General features: G+C 42.9%; 1 long non-coding RNA gene across 2 annotated transcripts in view; it reads right to left on the minus strand.

Moving 5' to 3' along the window:
* LOC106150347 overlaps positions 1-15564 on the minus strand; it is an 80440-nt gene extending 64876 nt beyond the window's left edge. For both annotated transcript variants that reach the window (XR_001237110.1, XR_001237111.1), the window contains exon 1: positions 15391-15564. This is a non-coding gene — a long non-coding RNA (uncharacterized LOC106150347). The remainder of the gene's footprint in view (positions 1-15390) is intronic.
* Positions 15565-17192: the final 1628 nt, after the last annotated feature.

Consider the following 17192-nt stretch of genomic DNA (forward strand, 5'->3'; position numbering starts at 1 on the left):
GTGTGTGTGTGTGTGTGTGTGTGTGTGTGTGTGTGTGATTGTCTCTCCTTAACTTGTTAATACTTTCAATTAGATTACTACGAAGAATGGCTGGCTTCAGAGACATCATGTTTGAGGGGTTTTTTTTTTGCATATTCGTGCTCCGAGGTGCTGTGTGTTGATTTTATAATGAACTTTCTGAAAATATTACTAACCTTTTCCTTTATGAATTTTCAAGAGTATTTAAGGGGAGCAGGGTAGGCACGGGACTTCAGAATGGCAGGAATGTGCCTACTAAAGTATAATCAATGATGAAATAAATTTAGCACACCCCATCTTAATTTTCAAACCCTCATATTTATTTCATAAAACCGATCATATATCAACATCATCCTTCGTGCTGCTCTTCTCACACACAATATTCCTAGACAATCCGGGCAGGATTCCTAGAATGATGATGAGATTGGAGAGGCAGGAGGAGAAAGAGAGCAAGGTAATGACTTCCAAATTAATTACAGGTTTTAGGGTAAATTCATTTTTCTTCTTCAACAAAGGGATTGGGCATTTTCTTGATAGAGAGAATAAGGCCAAAGCTAAGGCTTTCTGAGATCTTAGAGAAGGTTGGGTTTTTATGAATCTCCCTAACACACACCCCATCTGCTCTCTCACACCAGTTGTGGTGATGAGTGCCTTTGGAGGGCAATTTTGTTTTAACCCAGAGCTACCTTTCTCAGGTTTAGTTGGGGAGTATTACTAAACAGTAATTCCATACTATACTTGACACACTTCCATCTGGTATCTGGCTTCCCTTCCCTGCTTCATTTCTGTCTTTGTAGGAATCACTGTTTTGGAATATACACAACCCATATTTCATGTTGATAGTTTCTGGAGTTTAAAAGAGGTTGAAATAGCTCTACTCCTACATTGACTCGACTGCTAAGTGATTGTGCGAGCCATGCAGTGGTTACACAGAGAACATGGTGAGTCGGTGTGACGGTTTAGATCTAGAATGTTCCCCAGAAGGCTCATGTGTTCAGAGGCTGGGCTTGTGGAAGGTGATTGGATCCTGAGGGTGCTGTCCTCACCACTGGATTAATCCACTGAAGAGTTCAGAGCGGAATATGCTGCTAGAGGCGGGGTCTGGAGGGAGGAGGCGGGTCCCTGGGAGGGTGACTGGAAGCAGGTACCTCTCTGGCTGACTCCGCCCCACATTTTCTGCTTCCTGGCCTTTAAGATGTGAAACCCTTTCCTCCACCAAACCCTTCCACCATGCCCTCCCTGCATTGGAGTCTGTGGGCTGAATCCCCTAAAAATAATGAGTCAAAATGAACCTCCCCTCCTGCAGTTTGTAGGTGTCAGATATTGTATCACAGAGACAAGGAAAGTGACCAAGTCGGCTCACCTGATTCTCTTGGGAGGCCATCATAAAAGGCCACTAGGTCTCATTTGCTCAGAAGAGGTGGAATAGAGGCAGTGTCAGGGTTAAGCCAGATAGGAAAGCAAAGAAGTGCCTAGTGATGTATTCTTATATCAGTGGTGGTATTTATCCTAGGGATGTTTGCCCAGGAACTTGTTGTCTCAATTTGTAGTGATGAGAGATCTTTTGTAATTTGGCTAATTGGTGAATTAGATAACTGCTTCTCCCACTTCAGAAAGCTACCATCTCTGGTGAGAGAAACTGCTCTGATATAATACAGTGTACTTGGATTGGGGCTACAGAATTGCACTAGTTTGGCTGTGTTATCTGGAGCTAGTCAGTTATCCCCTTTAATTCCTTGAGTTGCTTGAGGAGTAATACAAATGAGATAATGTTTATTTGAAGTCTGATAAACCAGGATACATTTGACTTTGCCAGTTACAACCTCTGAGGCCCTGGGGACATTAGCTGAGCCTTAGTTCTGTCAGCTGTAGAAGCATAGACTTAAAGCATCAAGAAAAATTTCACCAGGAAAAAATGATTTAAGTTGTTGAGTAGGAATTAATGGTGAATGGAGGCTGAATATAGGAGGGAAGAATGGGGATCTATGCTAGTAAACGTATAAAGGTCAATACACAAAAGAGAACATCATCCTTTTAAAGAGTAAAAAGGTCCCTTGGAGTGAAGAGTAGAGCCTTGCAGATGAGAAGTGGCTGGAAATTTAGGCTGAATAAGAAAAGTCAGCAGCTAGACTATTCAGGAAATGTATTCTGTGTATTAAGAAGTCTGATCTTCATCCTGAAGGTGAAGAATGAATAAAAGATCTACAGAGCTCAAAATGGACACAGTAACATCTGCTACAGATTTACTAATTGATGTGTTCACTGATCCAAGCAGTGGTGACTTAATGAAGTACATGTTGTAAGTGTGAGATGTCAGGTAAAATCTGGATAATGACGTTAAGTTTAGTGACTCCAATTTTAGATGGCCAAACTACTTCCCAACCCAAACATCAATATTCTAGCCTGACTGGGGTTGAAGGAGTTAAAAACATGTCATCTAAAGCATCCCAAATTGGTCTATTGATTATTTCAAGGCAAAATCACTTTAGGAATGGCAACTTCAGAAAGAGCCACTTGGCCCGTATTTCCTTACATGCAGTAGGCTATAAAGATTCTTTCAGGAGGGACGTCCTTCACATATCAAGGTTGCAAAGTAGCCTAGATCATTAGAGACTGGTAATTGAGGCTGCAGTGAATCTGAATAAACATTCTTTGAAGTAAGATTTATCTTCTACCGGCTTCTCTATGCCCCCCACATATATCTTAGTGACATACCTAGATTTTAAAACCCTATGGCACATAGGCATTTGTTATGTTATTTCTTCATAAATTTATGGTTCTTTATCTAAAAAGTATAAACATAGCATGCTTTGGTCATTTCTTCAGACTTCACCCTCTTGTGAAGATTTCCTTGTAGCTCTGAAATTAAGACAAACTTTTATGCATTTCTCTTCTTAATCAGTGCTTGTATTAATTGGGTTACTGAATCCAGCCAAAGAGCCCCCAGGAGAACTAAGGAGGGTAGAGCAGATCTCTCTCCTTTACAAAATCTGCATTTAGTTTATGGTGAATGCAGATAAGAAAGAGGAGTAAAAGAAACATTAATAAGGGAGAATTTTAGAGCAGTTTTATGGCCCCCTGCTGGATATGAGAGCAAAGTGAAAAGAAAAGTAGATAATCACCATTTCTGGCTGAAGTATCTGTCACCAAGAAGGAGAACAGAAGAGGAGGGACAAGTTTGGGAGGCTCATGATCAGTTTGGTTTCAGATTTATGGATAGAATTACAGAAAGAAACACGTCTGGGGTCAGGCAGACCTGACTTCTAATCGCAACTCTAACAATTTTAAGGTGTGGGACTTCAAAAGGTGTAATTCACCCTGTAAGCCTGTACCTTTACCAGTAAAATGGGGGTAACCATACCCTCTTCCTCCTGAGACCACTGTGCACATAAATGGGGTAGCAGAGGTAAGGTTCCTGACACACAGTTGGCACTTAAAGCTTGCTAATTCCTCTCGTCCATGTTTATAGAGCTCTATTTCTACACTTCACAAACCAGCTTGGAGTTTTTTGCCTTCAGGTTGGAGTTTCTTTTGACAGTGCCTGATTTTGTGTCCTATCTCCAGGGAATAGAATTGGACTCCCCCAGGTCAGTGGGGCTTCTTGGGATTCATCTGTTCTGCCTTTCTGTGGGGTTTAGTCTCTTCCTAGTCAGCACCTCCAGGGGATTTGGTTTTTCTCCTGGACTCATTAATTCAGCAGGGTACATAATAACTGTCTAGAGTTACCTAAAATATTATAGGACGTCCTTTAAGAAAGCCAGTGAAAATAGCCTAGCCCTTTGCATTTAACGACATTACCAACTACTCCATTGTCACTACCCATGGAAATGCCAACACGGATAATGATAAAAACAATTTTACTAAAGAATTATCATGAATAGTATCTACTGGCAGGTTATATTGTAATTGTATTGTGCATGTACAATCCTACACAATCTTCACCCCAGTCAAATAAGCGAGTGTCAAAAATCTAATGTAGTTACATAAGCTCTCTGTGACTTGGGTTTTCTCAGGTGAAAAATGGGGGTAATATTAGTATTCACCCCATGAGACTGTTACAGATGAACATATATAAAAGAACAGGGTGAGTACAAGCTGTATTAGTACATCCAGATACTTATGTCTAAGCAGCAGTATTCTGAGCCAAAGAGGCCCAAAATGTTACATTTTTCTCTAATTTTAATGATCATGTAAACTGAGGCATAGAGTGATTGACATCGAAGATCCTGCTGCTAGTTAAGTCAGAAATTGAGTTGGGGCTCAAACCACAAACCTAGCTTCAAAAGGCTGGCTGCTCTCTGTTTAGGGAGGAGGCTTATGAGTCAACTCACGGGCGATTGCTTTACTGCAGAGAAGCTTTTTGGTTTCCAGGACTTCGTGATGTATTCTCTAGTTGCAAGCGTCCTAACCTACTCTGAGCATTTAATCGATGTTCGTCGATAGACCAATTTGATCAGATCAGCTCACCACCATCCCCTCCCTGCACAGAGAAGACCCAGTGAAGGAGCTTCTAAACCAGCTCGGAAAAATCATCCTGGGATCCTAACGACCCAGCCCAGCCAATGTGGGCTGTCTCTTTGCCAAGGATTTATTTGTCATTGCAGGGGGCCCATGCTGCCTGATGAATGCTTCCCTTTAAACTGAATTCGCTTTGTCCCTCACATCTGAATGTTTGTTGATTTGGGACATAAATTGAAGTGAAAAAGAAAGAAAGTGCTTGTGCTTTGTTTGGCCAAATGCCAGGCTGAGCAATGGGCCAAGTGTGGTTTGGGTGCCACCCATTCCACCCCTCTGGGGGCCCCTCATTTTCTGTGTCACCTGGCTGCCAGGCTGCCTTCCTGCTCCATCAGAGAGGCCTGGCTCGCAGCCTTCCCACCCCCGCCCCTGCCCTGCCTTTTCTCTTCCCATCCCCACAGCTGAAAGGAGGAGGGAACCAAGCCCAAGAACGTTTGAAGCACTGGGGGAGGCAATCCGGGGAGCTGGCTTTAGAGCCAGGTGGGTGGCAGTTTGGTGTTCGTTCAAGTCTGCACTTGTGAGAATCTGTGTGAAGAGTTTCAGTTAGTTGAGGCTTGCCATCCTGCACCTTTCATCCTAGCCCAAGGCCTGCCTGGTGTCCTGGTGCTAGGGAGGCCAAGGAGGCTCCCTACCCTGCAGCAGGAGCTCCTTTGCTAGGGGGCAAGATTACCCCGGGTTCTATAGACTTTTGCTGTTTCTTCTCGAAGGCCATTTACCCCGGATTTGTGTCATTTTTCAACCTGTCACAGACACAAATACAATATGTTACCCTCTTAAGAACTTAGCCTTAACTTGTGCTTTAAGACAAGGAAGTTGTCAGCTACAACTCGGGAAGGAGAAATTCTTCAAACTCACTGAGCCCAGTCCAATGCCTTGGGGTTAAAAGGGTCTGACCTGAGGGGCAGAACCACCTGGGAGGTGGCTGTGGACTGGTCCAGCCATTTCCTAAAATGGCCTGAAACCTGCCAACCCAGCAGCAGAGAGCAGTACTAGCCTTTGCAATACAAGGTGCCACTCTGCAGCCTGTGCCACACCATCAGAACTACAGAAACAGTCGGTTAGACCGGTTCTGCTGCTGAGAGATCCACCCTCAGAGTTCATTTGCACCGCAGGAGGTAGCAGAGGTAGCCAGTGAGGCACTAGAGCAAGGCACCCCTGGGAAGAGCTGATAAAACTGTGCTGCTTGGAAAGAACGGAAGGTGACAGGCCTTTGGGAGGCACTTCTCTGGGGGCTGTGGAGCTCTGATGTATAGCTTGTCTCTTTCTAAACACAGCTGCTGTGCAAAAGCTACAATTATTCCCCATACAGAGTCTTATTCCATTCTCTTTTTCTGTGTTCCCTCCCTTTCTCTTTCCCCACTTCCTCCTTTTCTTCTGGGTCCCAGGTGTGGGGCTCCAAAGGGGAGGTCTGTCTGGGTGAGCTGACCCCAGGCCCTGGAAGCACTTAGGCTTTGCTGCTCACCACTAATCGCCTGGCTTAGCTGTCTTAAACAAAAGGTCCTTTGTCCTAGGAGATTCCTCCGGTGATGACGAAATTCACCTTTCAACAGACTTAAACAAACACAAAGGTTTTCCAGATCTTCACACTCAGACCATCTCAAACGTTGGAAAGAGCTCTCTCACAAAGTTGCTGTCAGTTCCCTTTAAAGCTACGAGATACCATTTCCTGACCTAATAATATTCCAGGAATTTCCACTTACCTTATTCCCGGTGATCATCAGCACGTTTGTGAGATAAGTATGATTATGCTCCTTCATTCATTGATCACTGGTTTAGCAAGTTTCCCGGAGTGCTCATAGCTTCCATGCTCTGTGTGGCTATTGAGGATGTGGAGATAAATAGAAAATAGCACACTTCCTGCAAGAACTCATAGGCTAAAGGCTGAATAGGAGAGGGAAATGAGTACTCCCATGACAGTGTGGAGGGTACAAATGACAGTGACAGGGATAGCTTTCCTGGTACAGCGGGTGAGTAGCATGAACGCAAACTGAAGTGTTTGCGTGCGTGCGTGCGTTCATGCACGCATTGGGCATGGTCAAGTAGGGTTTCCTGAAGAAGGTGATGTCTGACCTGAGCCCTAAGTGATCAGTGCTAGTTATTTAGGCATGTGCTGGAGAGTTAGGGGGGTGGGGTGCAGAAGCGGAGGTTGGTTCAGGCAAAGGAAAAAGCAGGGATAGGCCTGCAGAGTTACTTAGCCTGACTGAATCTTAAAATTGAGGACAGAGGGTGTCTGAGAGCTGAGACACGAAAGACAAGCAGGAGTCAAATCATAAAGGGGGTTTTTTCATATGGAGACATGGAGTTTCACCAAGGTCAAATATGAGCCCGAGGTCATAAACAGCTGCAAGTAGGTACAGAGTCAGAAATTAAAAGTAAATGCTAACTGCAGGGCCCAACTCTCTCTCCTACAGCCTGCTGCCTTTGAATTCTGATACCCAGTTTGGGTTTGGAAAATCCTTATGAAGCAAGGACAATCACTGTCATAAATCCTTCCCACAACTGTATTCCTATTTCAGTACTTAATTTAAAATGTCATGAAAGTTTAAGCATTTTAGTATTTAATTATAAGTCTCAAAAATAAGACAAAGAACAACCTAAACAAGCTGGGGAGATTTGATTTCTGGAGAAAGGTATCCCAAGGAAAAGGCTGAACTTGTGTATAAAGATGGATGTACATCTTTGAGTGCTAAGATGTTTATCTTAGTGTTGTTGCAATAGCTAAAAGGTTTACATGCCCAACTTACATGTCCAACAAGGTAGTTTCGTATACAGAAACTAATGATATCCATAACGTAATACTAAGTTTTTCAAAAGTGTATTTTTATGTCACATGTATTGAAAATTATCTGGAAAACATTACTCTAAGACCCTCACACTGACTGTCTCTTTTTTTTTTTTTTTTTTTTTGGTTTTTCTCCGGTACCGGGAACCGAACTCACGACCTTGCGCTTGCCAGGCAGGTGCTTTTGCCGCTGAGCTAAATCCCCAGCCACCTGACTGTCTCTTGATGGATGCGATTACCAGCACTTTGTTTTATCTTCCTTCCTTTTTGTGTATATTTTTCCCCTGGTTTTTAATGAGCATATATTGCTTTGGAATAAAGCCCAAAAAATGAAAGAAACTTCATTTTTTAAAAAAAAAAAAACTGTCCTAATGATAAATATGTGAGGCAATACATATGTTAATTAGCTCAATTTAGCCATTCCATGCAGCATACGTATTTTGAAATGTCATTTGTACATGATAAATACATACAATCTATTTGCTCATAAAAGTAGTAAAACAAAAAAAACTGCAGCTCTATAAGATCCATTTCCTGCAAAAGCAATCAAAGTAGGGAGCTCCTCTCAAAAGCGGCAGAGCCAGAATTTCCAAGCAACAATAAGTGATATACAGAGACTCTAGGCACCTGCCTTCAAATATCAGTCTCCTTGCACATGAACCCACCATCAGGGCTCAATTCTTTTCCAACCTAAATAATACTGATAAGAGTTGATATATGTGAAAAGAATGTTCACTACGTGCTAGGCACTAGTTTAAGTGTTTTACTCATATTAGCTAGTTTAAATCCTCAAGTATTTTACATGTGTTACTTATTGAAATTTTCAATATAGTAGGTGCTTTAAGCACTCCTATTTGACAGATGAGCAACTGGGAAGAGAGGTGAATCTGCCCAAAGTTCCAGACTAGTAAGTAGTACAAAGGGGATTTGATTTGGGCACTTTGGGTTTACAGTCCGTGCATTTTGACCTATCGTTTGATCCAGTTATACACTCATGGGTGTACTCTCAAATTAACATCACCCTTGGGCTAGGGATATGGCTCAATGGCATAAGCACCCACCTGGCAAATGCAAGGTCCTGAGTTTGATTCCCTGTACCAAAACAAAACAAAACAAACAAACAAAAAATCACCATGCTTTGGGATACCTGTATATCCATGTCTATTACAGCATAAATCACAAGAGTCAAGCTATGAAAACAGCCCAGGTGTCCATCAACAAATAAAGGGATAAAGAAAATTTATACACACACACACACACACACACACACACACACACACACACACACGATGGATTATTATCCATCCATAAAGAAGGATGAAATCATGTCAGTTTCAGGAAAATATATGCAAGCAGAGATCATCAGGTTAAATGAAATAAGCCAGACTGATAAAGAAAATATTGCACATTTCGTCTCATAGGTGGGACCTAGAAAAAAATTAGGGTTAAAAAAAGAGATGATAGGGAAGCAGAAGGAGGACTACTAGAGAAGCAGGAGGATGAAATAGAAAAGGAGAAGGGAGTATGGGGGTAAAAACAATCAAAGTAAGTTATATGAATGTATCACTGCACCAGCATGAAACCCATCATTCTGTGTAACTAATATGCAGTAGTAAAACAAAAAAATTAAGAACCCATGCCCTTGATCACTTTATCCATTTGTAAGTCCTTTTCCTAGAGTGACCGTCTTGGAGCTATCTGAGCATTTCACACCTTAAATAATTCTCATGTGTTTAAGCAAAAGTGGTATAGAAAATGTTCAGCAGCTGGTAGGGAAAACTACCTGGGGAGGCAGGACCTGCAAGAGCCCCCAGAGAGTTTTCATGATGCTGATGGACAATGGAAATGACTCAGAGACATGGACAGGGTTAGAGAGGCATGCAGTGTCGAGCATTATGTGAAGCCAAAAAGAAACATTGTTATTTGGCTCTCAGTGTGTGGGACTGAGTCCAAAAGAACACGGTGAGTTCTATTAAATCTGTGAAGGCAAAGTACATCTATTGAATAGTTGGTACTTAACCCAAAACATCATAAATACAGAATACATATCTGTTGACTCAATGAAGGAATTAATTCTGTTCTAGCTTTCAGCTGCCAGGCAGCTAATCCCTGCTAGAATGAGATAACTGATAAAATGTCAGTTTGCTGATAAAACATTCTAGGAAATAAAATCTTAGGTCAGGAGAGATGTGGCACAAACATTTCATGTATTACAGTAAGGATTTTTCCCTGTACACATGTAAAAGTTTGTGGCCACAGTAAGCCTTCACTGACCTTTAAAAATGGGGTTCTCAGAAATGACAAATGACCTACGTTGAGCTCTTCTAAATAACAACAAAGGAGAGACCACCCCCACACTTAATCATCTATGAGGGATCCCCGAGTCTTTCTGCGGACACCACCATGAACATGTTCATTTGCTTCTGTATTGGGAGGAAAGAGGATTAGAGCCTCCTAAATTGGGAAAAGTAAATGTCAAATTCAACATGCAGATGAGAGGACTATCTTTGGTTTTGATTTATAAATAGCAATGAGTCAGCTTAACTGGATCGTTCTGCACAAATAATTCCACTTAAGCAATTACAGGAGAAAGGTATTGGAAAAGCTAGCATTGGGCGTGTACAAGTAATTTTAAGACAAAGTTTAGTATCTCCTGGGACCATTTCCCACTAAAGATTGATTATAAGTTGCAAATCCTTCTACTACCCCCTTTTCAGGTTGCCTGCCACCCCACAATTTTCAAGTTAAACCATGCTTTCTCTTTATTTTTTGTACATTAAACTTTTAGATGTGTCAAAGGAGATATATAATCAAAAATATTCTGAGTACCATGTATGGGGGTGAAGGCCTGTAATCCCAGCTATTTGGGGAGCTGAGGTATGATGGTTACAAATTCAAGCCAATCCTAGGCAACTTAGTGAGACCCTGTCTCAAAATTAAACAATAAAAAGGGTTTGGGATATAGCTCAGTGTCCCCAGGGTTCAATACACAGTCCCGCAAAAAAAAAAAAAAAAAGTGCTTGGTTGCACGTGCACCCAGGTACAACTAGGAAATCCCAGACAACTGCTTTCAGTTGTGCTCCGTACCCGAACGATAGAGCTGCCATACTGAAATAGCCTTGAGCCAGGAAGACGGAAGAGGTCCCCAACCTGGGGCCAGCCCCAGAGTAGGCCAGACTGAGGAGGACATGTGACACTTAGCCTTTGGTTATAGAGTCCAGATTACTCCGAGACTCACATTTGTGAGTTAGCCCTAAGAACATGGGTGGCTTCATGCCAGTGTGGGTTAGAAGGAAAGGGCCAAAAAGCTGCAAGGAGGCCTGAGTTAAGTTATAGTGCTGAGCCTCCAGTTCAGCAAATCATTACGAAGCACCTACTGTGTGTGTACGTGACAAATGTGATCAGTCAAGAGGAGAGCAGAGCTAAGAGGAGGTTGTCACAATAGCTCCAAATCAGTACCACGCAGCGAGAAGTCAAGTGACGAAACCAGAGTAACAGGGGTCAGGAACTCAGACAGACGTCTGGGTAGGAAAAGAGCAGTGAAACGACAGGTCCTAAGTGATTGCTGCAAATGTGGAGCTTGGCCAGGAGCCAAGTGGAGACTGAGGAAGAGGCCCTGTATAGGCTTCCTGCTCGAGGGCAGAACTGGTCCCTTAGTGTAGCCCACAGATGTTGACAAGCGAACACACCTGGCCAGCATGACGGCGCTGAAAGGGTGGGAAACTGAGATGAATAATGGCAGGGAGATCCCCGTGAGTGACAGCTCACCTGGCAGTTTGTTTCCCAATTTTTCATAACCGCTTCATAAACCATACAGCAGAGTTATTTAAAAATATATTCAAAAATTCTGATAAAAAGGAAATTAATTTCAACTACAATCCCATCCATCACAGATTCTACATTTTGGTGTACACTTTATACATCACAATACTATTTTCTTGTGGATTCTAAAATTCCACATGCACTTTCCAACTCCACTTAGTTTGGGATGGTTTCCTCAACATGTTCAAAAAGATTTTCTTGTAGCTAACACCTATTTTCCATGGTAACCCAAATACACTGGGTAGTAGGATTCCGATCAGGCAGACATTTGAGAAGGCATTATTCCTTAAGGGATTCTTTATAGAGTTCCTGTGAAACTTCACCACTGTCAGGACACAGTGGCTCCCAACCTGCTCACAGCCCAGCTGGGCGACCGTGTGAACACTCTTTCTAAATGGAGCAAACTTGCTTTCAGGAAAGATGAGGCAGGAACTGGAAGTGAGGAGCGGCACCCTAGCAATAGGCAGGAGAGAGAAGACAGCCAACAAAACAAAGGTAAGAAAAGATGACAACAGGAGGCAAACACACTGAATATGAGCAGAAAGAGTGAATCAAAAGAACAAACTCTAAGTGTCGTGCTGGGGTACAGCTCAATGATAGGGTGTGTACTCAGCATGTGCGATGCCCTGGGCTCCATCCTCAGCACCACATGCAAGAATTGGGTGCTTATTTCTTTCTTATCCTGCATGTACTTAGATAGTAGTCTTTCCTTCGTATTTAAGGACAGCATGGTGTAATGAAATGAACCTATTACGGGAGGCCAGAGGACCTGGGTTCCATTCCCGGGTCTGCTATTCACCTGCTGAAAGACTCTAGGCAAGTGTCTTACCTGCTCTGGATCTCAATCCCAACACTTATAAAACAAGCGGGTTGGAGGGAGTAATTTCTAATTGTCTCCATTGTGCTGTTGCTAGACGTATACAGATTCAATTTCAAGTTTAAAAGAAAAATGTAACTACCATTTAGAATCTGGTTGTGCATCATGCACACCACATGGATTTAGTGCTAAAGCATTACATGGAAACAAACAATTATAATTGTTTTAATTACCCAGGGCAGCTAGTAATTTCGACAAGACTGGGAGCACTGTCTTGAGAATGCTATTATTACACTGTCACTTTGCAACAGCCTTTCCAGTATAGGCATGATAATTTCAGTGTCCCAGGAGTGGAGGGCAAGATTGCTATTAGGGTGGTATTCTTGTGGCTTTTTGCTTTTTCCCTTAGTAGAAAGGGGAATGCTGACTGGTGAGAATCACTTAGACACCCTCCAACTACTCTAGCAAAGAGTATGAGCCAGATGTAACTTATCCAGATCATTGCCAGGGGACTTGCCAGGGAACTTGCCTCTGGCAATGACACATGATCATTCCCTGTGATTTTGGAAGGATGTCCGCCAGCAAATACCACCTCTCAGGTAATCTAATTCTAGAATTCTCTTCCTACTTTGATGTCACCATACCAACATGGTGGACGGCAAAGGGTTAGTGGTCAGGCAGCTGTTCAGTTTGACTCCCAGGGACCCTGCAGGACAGTCACATGGACTGGAAATCTTTCTGAGCAGTTAATCCTAAGCAACTTGAAGCCTCCCATCTTTCACACATGCAGCACTTTGAACTGCTTTATGTTTTCAGAAATCAAATAAAAAGCAGTGGTAATTTGGTGTGAATTTCACCGTGTGTGCAAACAACTACAATGGTTGTTCTTTCTGCTTACCCCCACCAGGGAATCTTAAGTACGCAGTTAAACTGTGCTTCCCTCCAGGGTTTATGGCAGAGTCCTGCTCATTCTGGGGAAAGGGCCTCGGTTGGCTTCCTACTTACTCTTTGTTCTTTGATGTGTAACTGTACCTTGTTCTCCACCAGATGCTAAAAGCCCAAACTGCCTGCAGCGAGAGCTCCATTTTGGAAGAAACTGCTGCTACCTGGTAATTAGCCTCTCAAGGCCCTAGGCAGTTCTCTTTTTACCAGGAGCTAAACCCCCCAGAAGGGTTATAACCTGGTCAAAGAAGTTTTTCTGCCCTGCCCTAAAGAAGCTCCCTTTGCTAGTTCCCTGTGTGGTTTTTGTAGGGCAAGCTTTCAAATTACTGAAATTATTTCGCTTTATTGAAAACTGGCTGGCTCCGACTGTATTGGCAAATATACAAAATGCGACCGTTTTCTTGAAATGTCAGAATATTTTCATTTTTAATAAAAAGTGAAACAGTCCCAGGCTTGATCCTGAGGGGGTTCTGGATGTAGCCTGTAGATGATGAGAGAAAGGAAAGCTTGCCTTCCGAGGGTCCAAGCTCTCTGGAAGTAAGGTGCACACCTGTTGCCATTCATCAACAGAAAGAAGGATTGGAGTGACAGAATATATCAAGATACTGAACAAGATTTCACTGAGGTTTACACCTGAGACTAAATCAGCAACACTGAAAACATGCTTAGCCCGAAGTTTACCTACTGGTATCAAAATGCAGAAATAATTCCAAAATTTCTTTTTTTTTCTTTTTCTTTTCTTTTTTTTTTAGTACTGGGAATCAAACTCAGGACCTTGTGTGTGGCACAGAGGCGCTTGTACCACTGAGCTACATCCCTGGTTCAACTCCAGAATTTCTAATTCCACTTAGTGTAAGTCCAGTCCTCTCCACAGAGTGATCTCATGGTTCTGGGTTCCAAAATGCTATTTGGAGCTCAGCACTTGAAGAGTCAAAGGAGAAACAGAAATTAGTGAGAAGAGTAGCCAAGAGGAACTGGTTCACAATGGTGAAGGATGTGTATCTGTGCAAAGGTGCTGACTGGCAATGTGTTCATTCTGTGATGAATATAACTGGTTCTGGGCCTGTGCTGGATGAGTGATTGGGGTCAGTTGCAAATGAAATAACACATGAAGACCCTCCAAGGACAGTAAAGAAAATGCCAGGTGGGTGACCATAAAAGAAAATAGTGAACACATCAGAGGTGGGTGTCAAAGGGACATTTTATCAGTTTATGTTAGCTTTAGATACGACAAGCCCTGAATTTCTTTTCATACCTGCAGAGTAGGGAGTGGCAAACCACGGGCTCAAATATGTGCAGAGATTGGTGAGGAATGTTGCAGCATTCCTACGGGTGGAAAGGTCAGTGTGGGAAGAATTTGGTAACAAGGTGTGGGTGGGATGGAGGCAAGCTGCTTCGACAGTGCCTTGCTGTGCTGCGGTCAGTGGGCCAGTTGATAAATAAGTGGCAGGGATGTGCGTGAAGGTATAAAAGACTGTAAAACATAGCCTTAGGCCAGGGGCAGTGATGTACACCTGTCACCCCAGCTACTTGGGACGCCTAGGCCAGTGGATTGCAAGTTTGAGTCCCACCTGAGAAACACAGAGAGACCCTGTCTTAATCACCTTCCCATCACTTGGGCACAGTACCCAACAGCCACAATTGAAAGGAGGAGACGTTGCTTTTGCCTCACATTTCGATCCATATTCAACTGGCTCCAAGGCAGGACCTCACGGCGGAGGGGCATAGGAGAGGAGAAACTGCTCAGTAGAGAAGCAGAGAGTAAAGGGTAGAGAGCAGGGGAGGGAGACACATCCTTCCAGGTCACACTCCCAGTGCCCAGCTTCTTCTGATTAGACTCCCCTTCCTAAAAACAAGTCTGCCATATTGCCTGTATGAGGCACACACCTCCCAGACATGTGAGGCATTAGGGGCTGGGGTCATTGTAGATGTAAACCATAATAACCCTGTCTCAAAATTTAAATAGATAGGCAAATAGATACATAAGTATATAGATAGATGATAAACAGACAGACAGATAGATAGAGCTGCAGATGTAGCTCACAATCCTAGATTTAATCCCCTTTATTGGTCAAAAAGGAAGGCTAAGCTCAGTTTGGGTGTGTGAGAGCCTCAACCTGGCAGAGGGGAAAAGGGGAACTAGCCTCTAAAGCCTGCAAAGAGAAACCCAAGCATATGTGGGATTATTCCTTTGTCTCACCTACCTAAGTTCTGCTGCACCCACTATGGAGATATGTCTCACATCTTACCTTTTTCTATTGTCACCACTATTGCCTTAGTTCAGGCGACAGTCTTCTCTCAAATGGTGACACCCTCACATCTATTGAACCTAAATCTGCATTTTAACAAAACCATGGGTGGTTCATGCACACTTCATAGCTTGCAAAGCTATGCCCCAACAACTTCCTGGCTAATATTTCTAAACCACAGCTCTAACCATGCCAATTCCCCGCTGCGAGTCATTCAGCTATTCCCATTCCCATCCTGCCCTTACCTTCGGGCCCTTCTTGGTATATAAGGCCCCAGCCCACTGTTCCAGCTACTGAAGCACCCTTTGTCCTTCAGCAACTCCAAACTGCTTGCAGGTTCATTGTCCACACCTGGTTTTCTAATCTCTTCTGCCTCAGTGAACCTGCTCCTTTCTTTTTCTTCACATGGCTGACTCCAACTCTTGCGTAATCCTGATTACTTGGCCCTCCGTTAGAAATCCCTGTACCCCTGTCTTGGGTTAGTTGCCTTCTGGGTGTGAACTCATATTGCCCCTTGAGTACATACCTTTGCAAAGGCCATTTGCCAAGCTGTCAGAAGCCATTGATGGGCTTGCTTTGGCTGCAAGCCTATGTGTTCCTTTGTGGTCACAACTGTGTCTTCTTCACTGCAGTCTCCCAGGAGACTAGAAAAGTACCTGGCACAGAGCAGGTGCTCGATAATGTGTTGAATTATATATGTCACAGAAACGAAAAGGCATGTACGGGAGGACAAAGGCACGTGTATCAAAGTTAAACTGAGTTTAGGCAGTGAAAATCACATCAGAAAAACAAAAGGAACTCAAAAAAGAGAAAGAATGGAGAAAACACAGGCTAAAGGATAGGTAGGGGTTTGGCTTTCAAAGTGTTTATCAAGTAGACGGTTAAGATTGGTGAAGCAGTTCTCTGTTCTTGTCTCCCACCCAAGTACTAACCAGGCCTGACCCTACTTAGCTTCCGAGATCAGACAAAATCAGGCACGTTCAGGGTGGTATGGCCGTAGACTGTTCTTGTCATTTGTGCTGTTTTGGGCTTTTGTTTCCTGTTATAGCTGAGCTTTACTTTGAAAATGTGGAATTACAGGGTAAAAGTGACCAAAATGTAACCCATTCAGTTGCCACCGGAGAAATGATCAGGAGGTACTGGTTTTATGAGAAGAGACTAATAGCGGTGCAGGTGATCCCTAATATTCCAGATCTTGAATATTCAAAGAAATACTGCTTCTGTCACAACAGACCCTACAGGTTGTCCAAATGCTAATGGTTAGGCAGCCATACATCTGGGTTTATCCATGACAATCCTGCTGTGACAATATAAATATTACTAATGTCCTTATCACCCTCAAATTATCCAAGTTTGTTTGAGAAATTAAATGGTTATTTCCTAATAGTCAACACTTTTTGAGATCTTCCTTTGGGCCAGACACCATAGAAATTACTCACTGTAACCATTTTTGGAATTGAAACACAAAGCACTTACCAAAAAATTCATCCTTTTAAACTATGTAACTAAATGATTTGAAATATATTCACTACATTGTACAACCATTGCAACTGTCTAATTCCCAAATATTTTTATCACCTCGAAAAGGAACCACATACTAGTTAGCAGTAACCTCCCATTCCACCTTGTCCACAGCCCCTGGAAACTATTAATTCACCTTCTGCCTGTATGGATTTCCCTATGTTAGATATTTCAAGCAAATGGAATCAGGTAATATGCAGCCATTTGTGCCTGGCTTCTGACCCTTCCGTTTCACCATTGAGGAAACTGAGACTTTGCAAAGTGAAGGATCCTGCCCAAGATCACTTGTATATAGGGAGAAGAGTCAAATGAGACTCAGGTATGTTTGGCCCTAGAGCCCACTTTCTCAGCCACCATGATGTTCGGCCTCTTCATATTTATTGCCGGTGCTCAGCACATTCTTGGAACTCCCATTTGGCTTTCTGTAACTGGATGCATTCTTTCCAAAATGCCTCATATATTTTCATTATTAAAAAGTATATTTAGTGTTTGAGAACAGCCAAAAATGATAAAGAGTAAGTATGGT

This window comes from Chinchilla lanigera, unplaced genomic scaffold (assembly GCF_000276665.1).
Source record: "Chinchilla lanigera isolate Chin_1 unplaced genomic scaffold, ChiLan1.0 scaffold00072, whole genome shotgun sequence".
Classification (NCBI taxonomy): domain Eukaryota; kingdom Metazoa; phylum Chordata; class Mammalia; order Rodentia; family Chinchillidae; genus Chinchilla; species Chinchilla lanigera.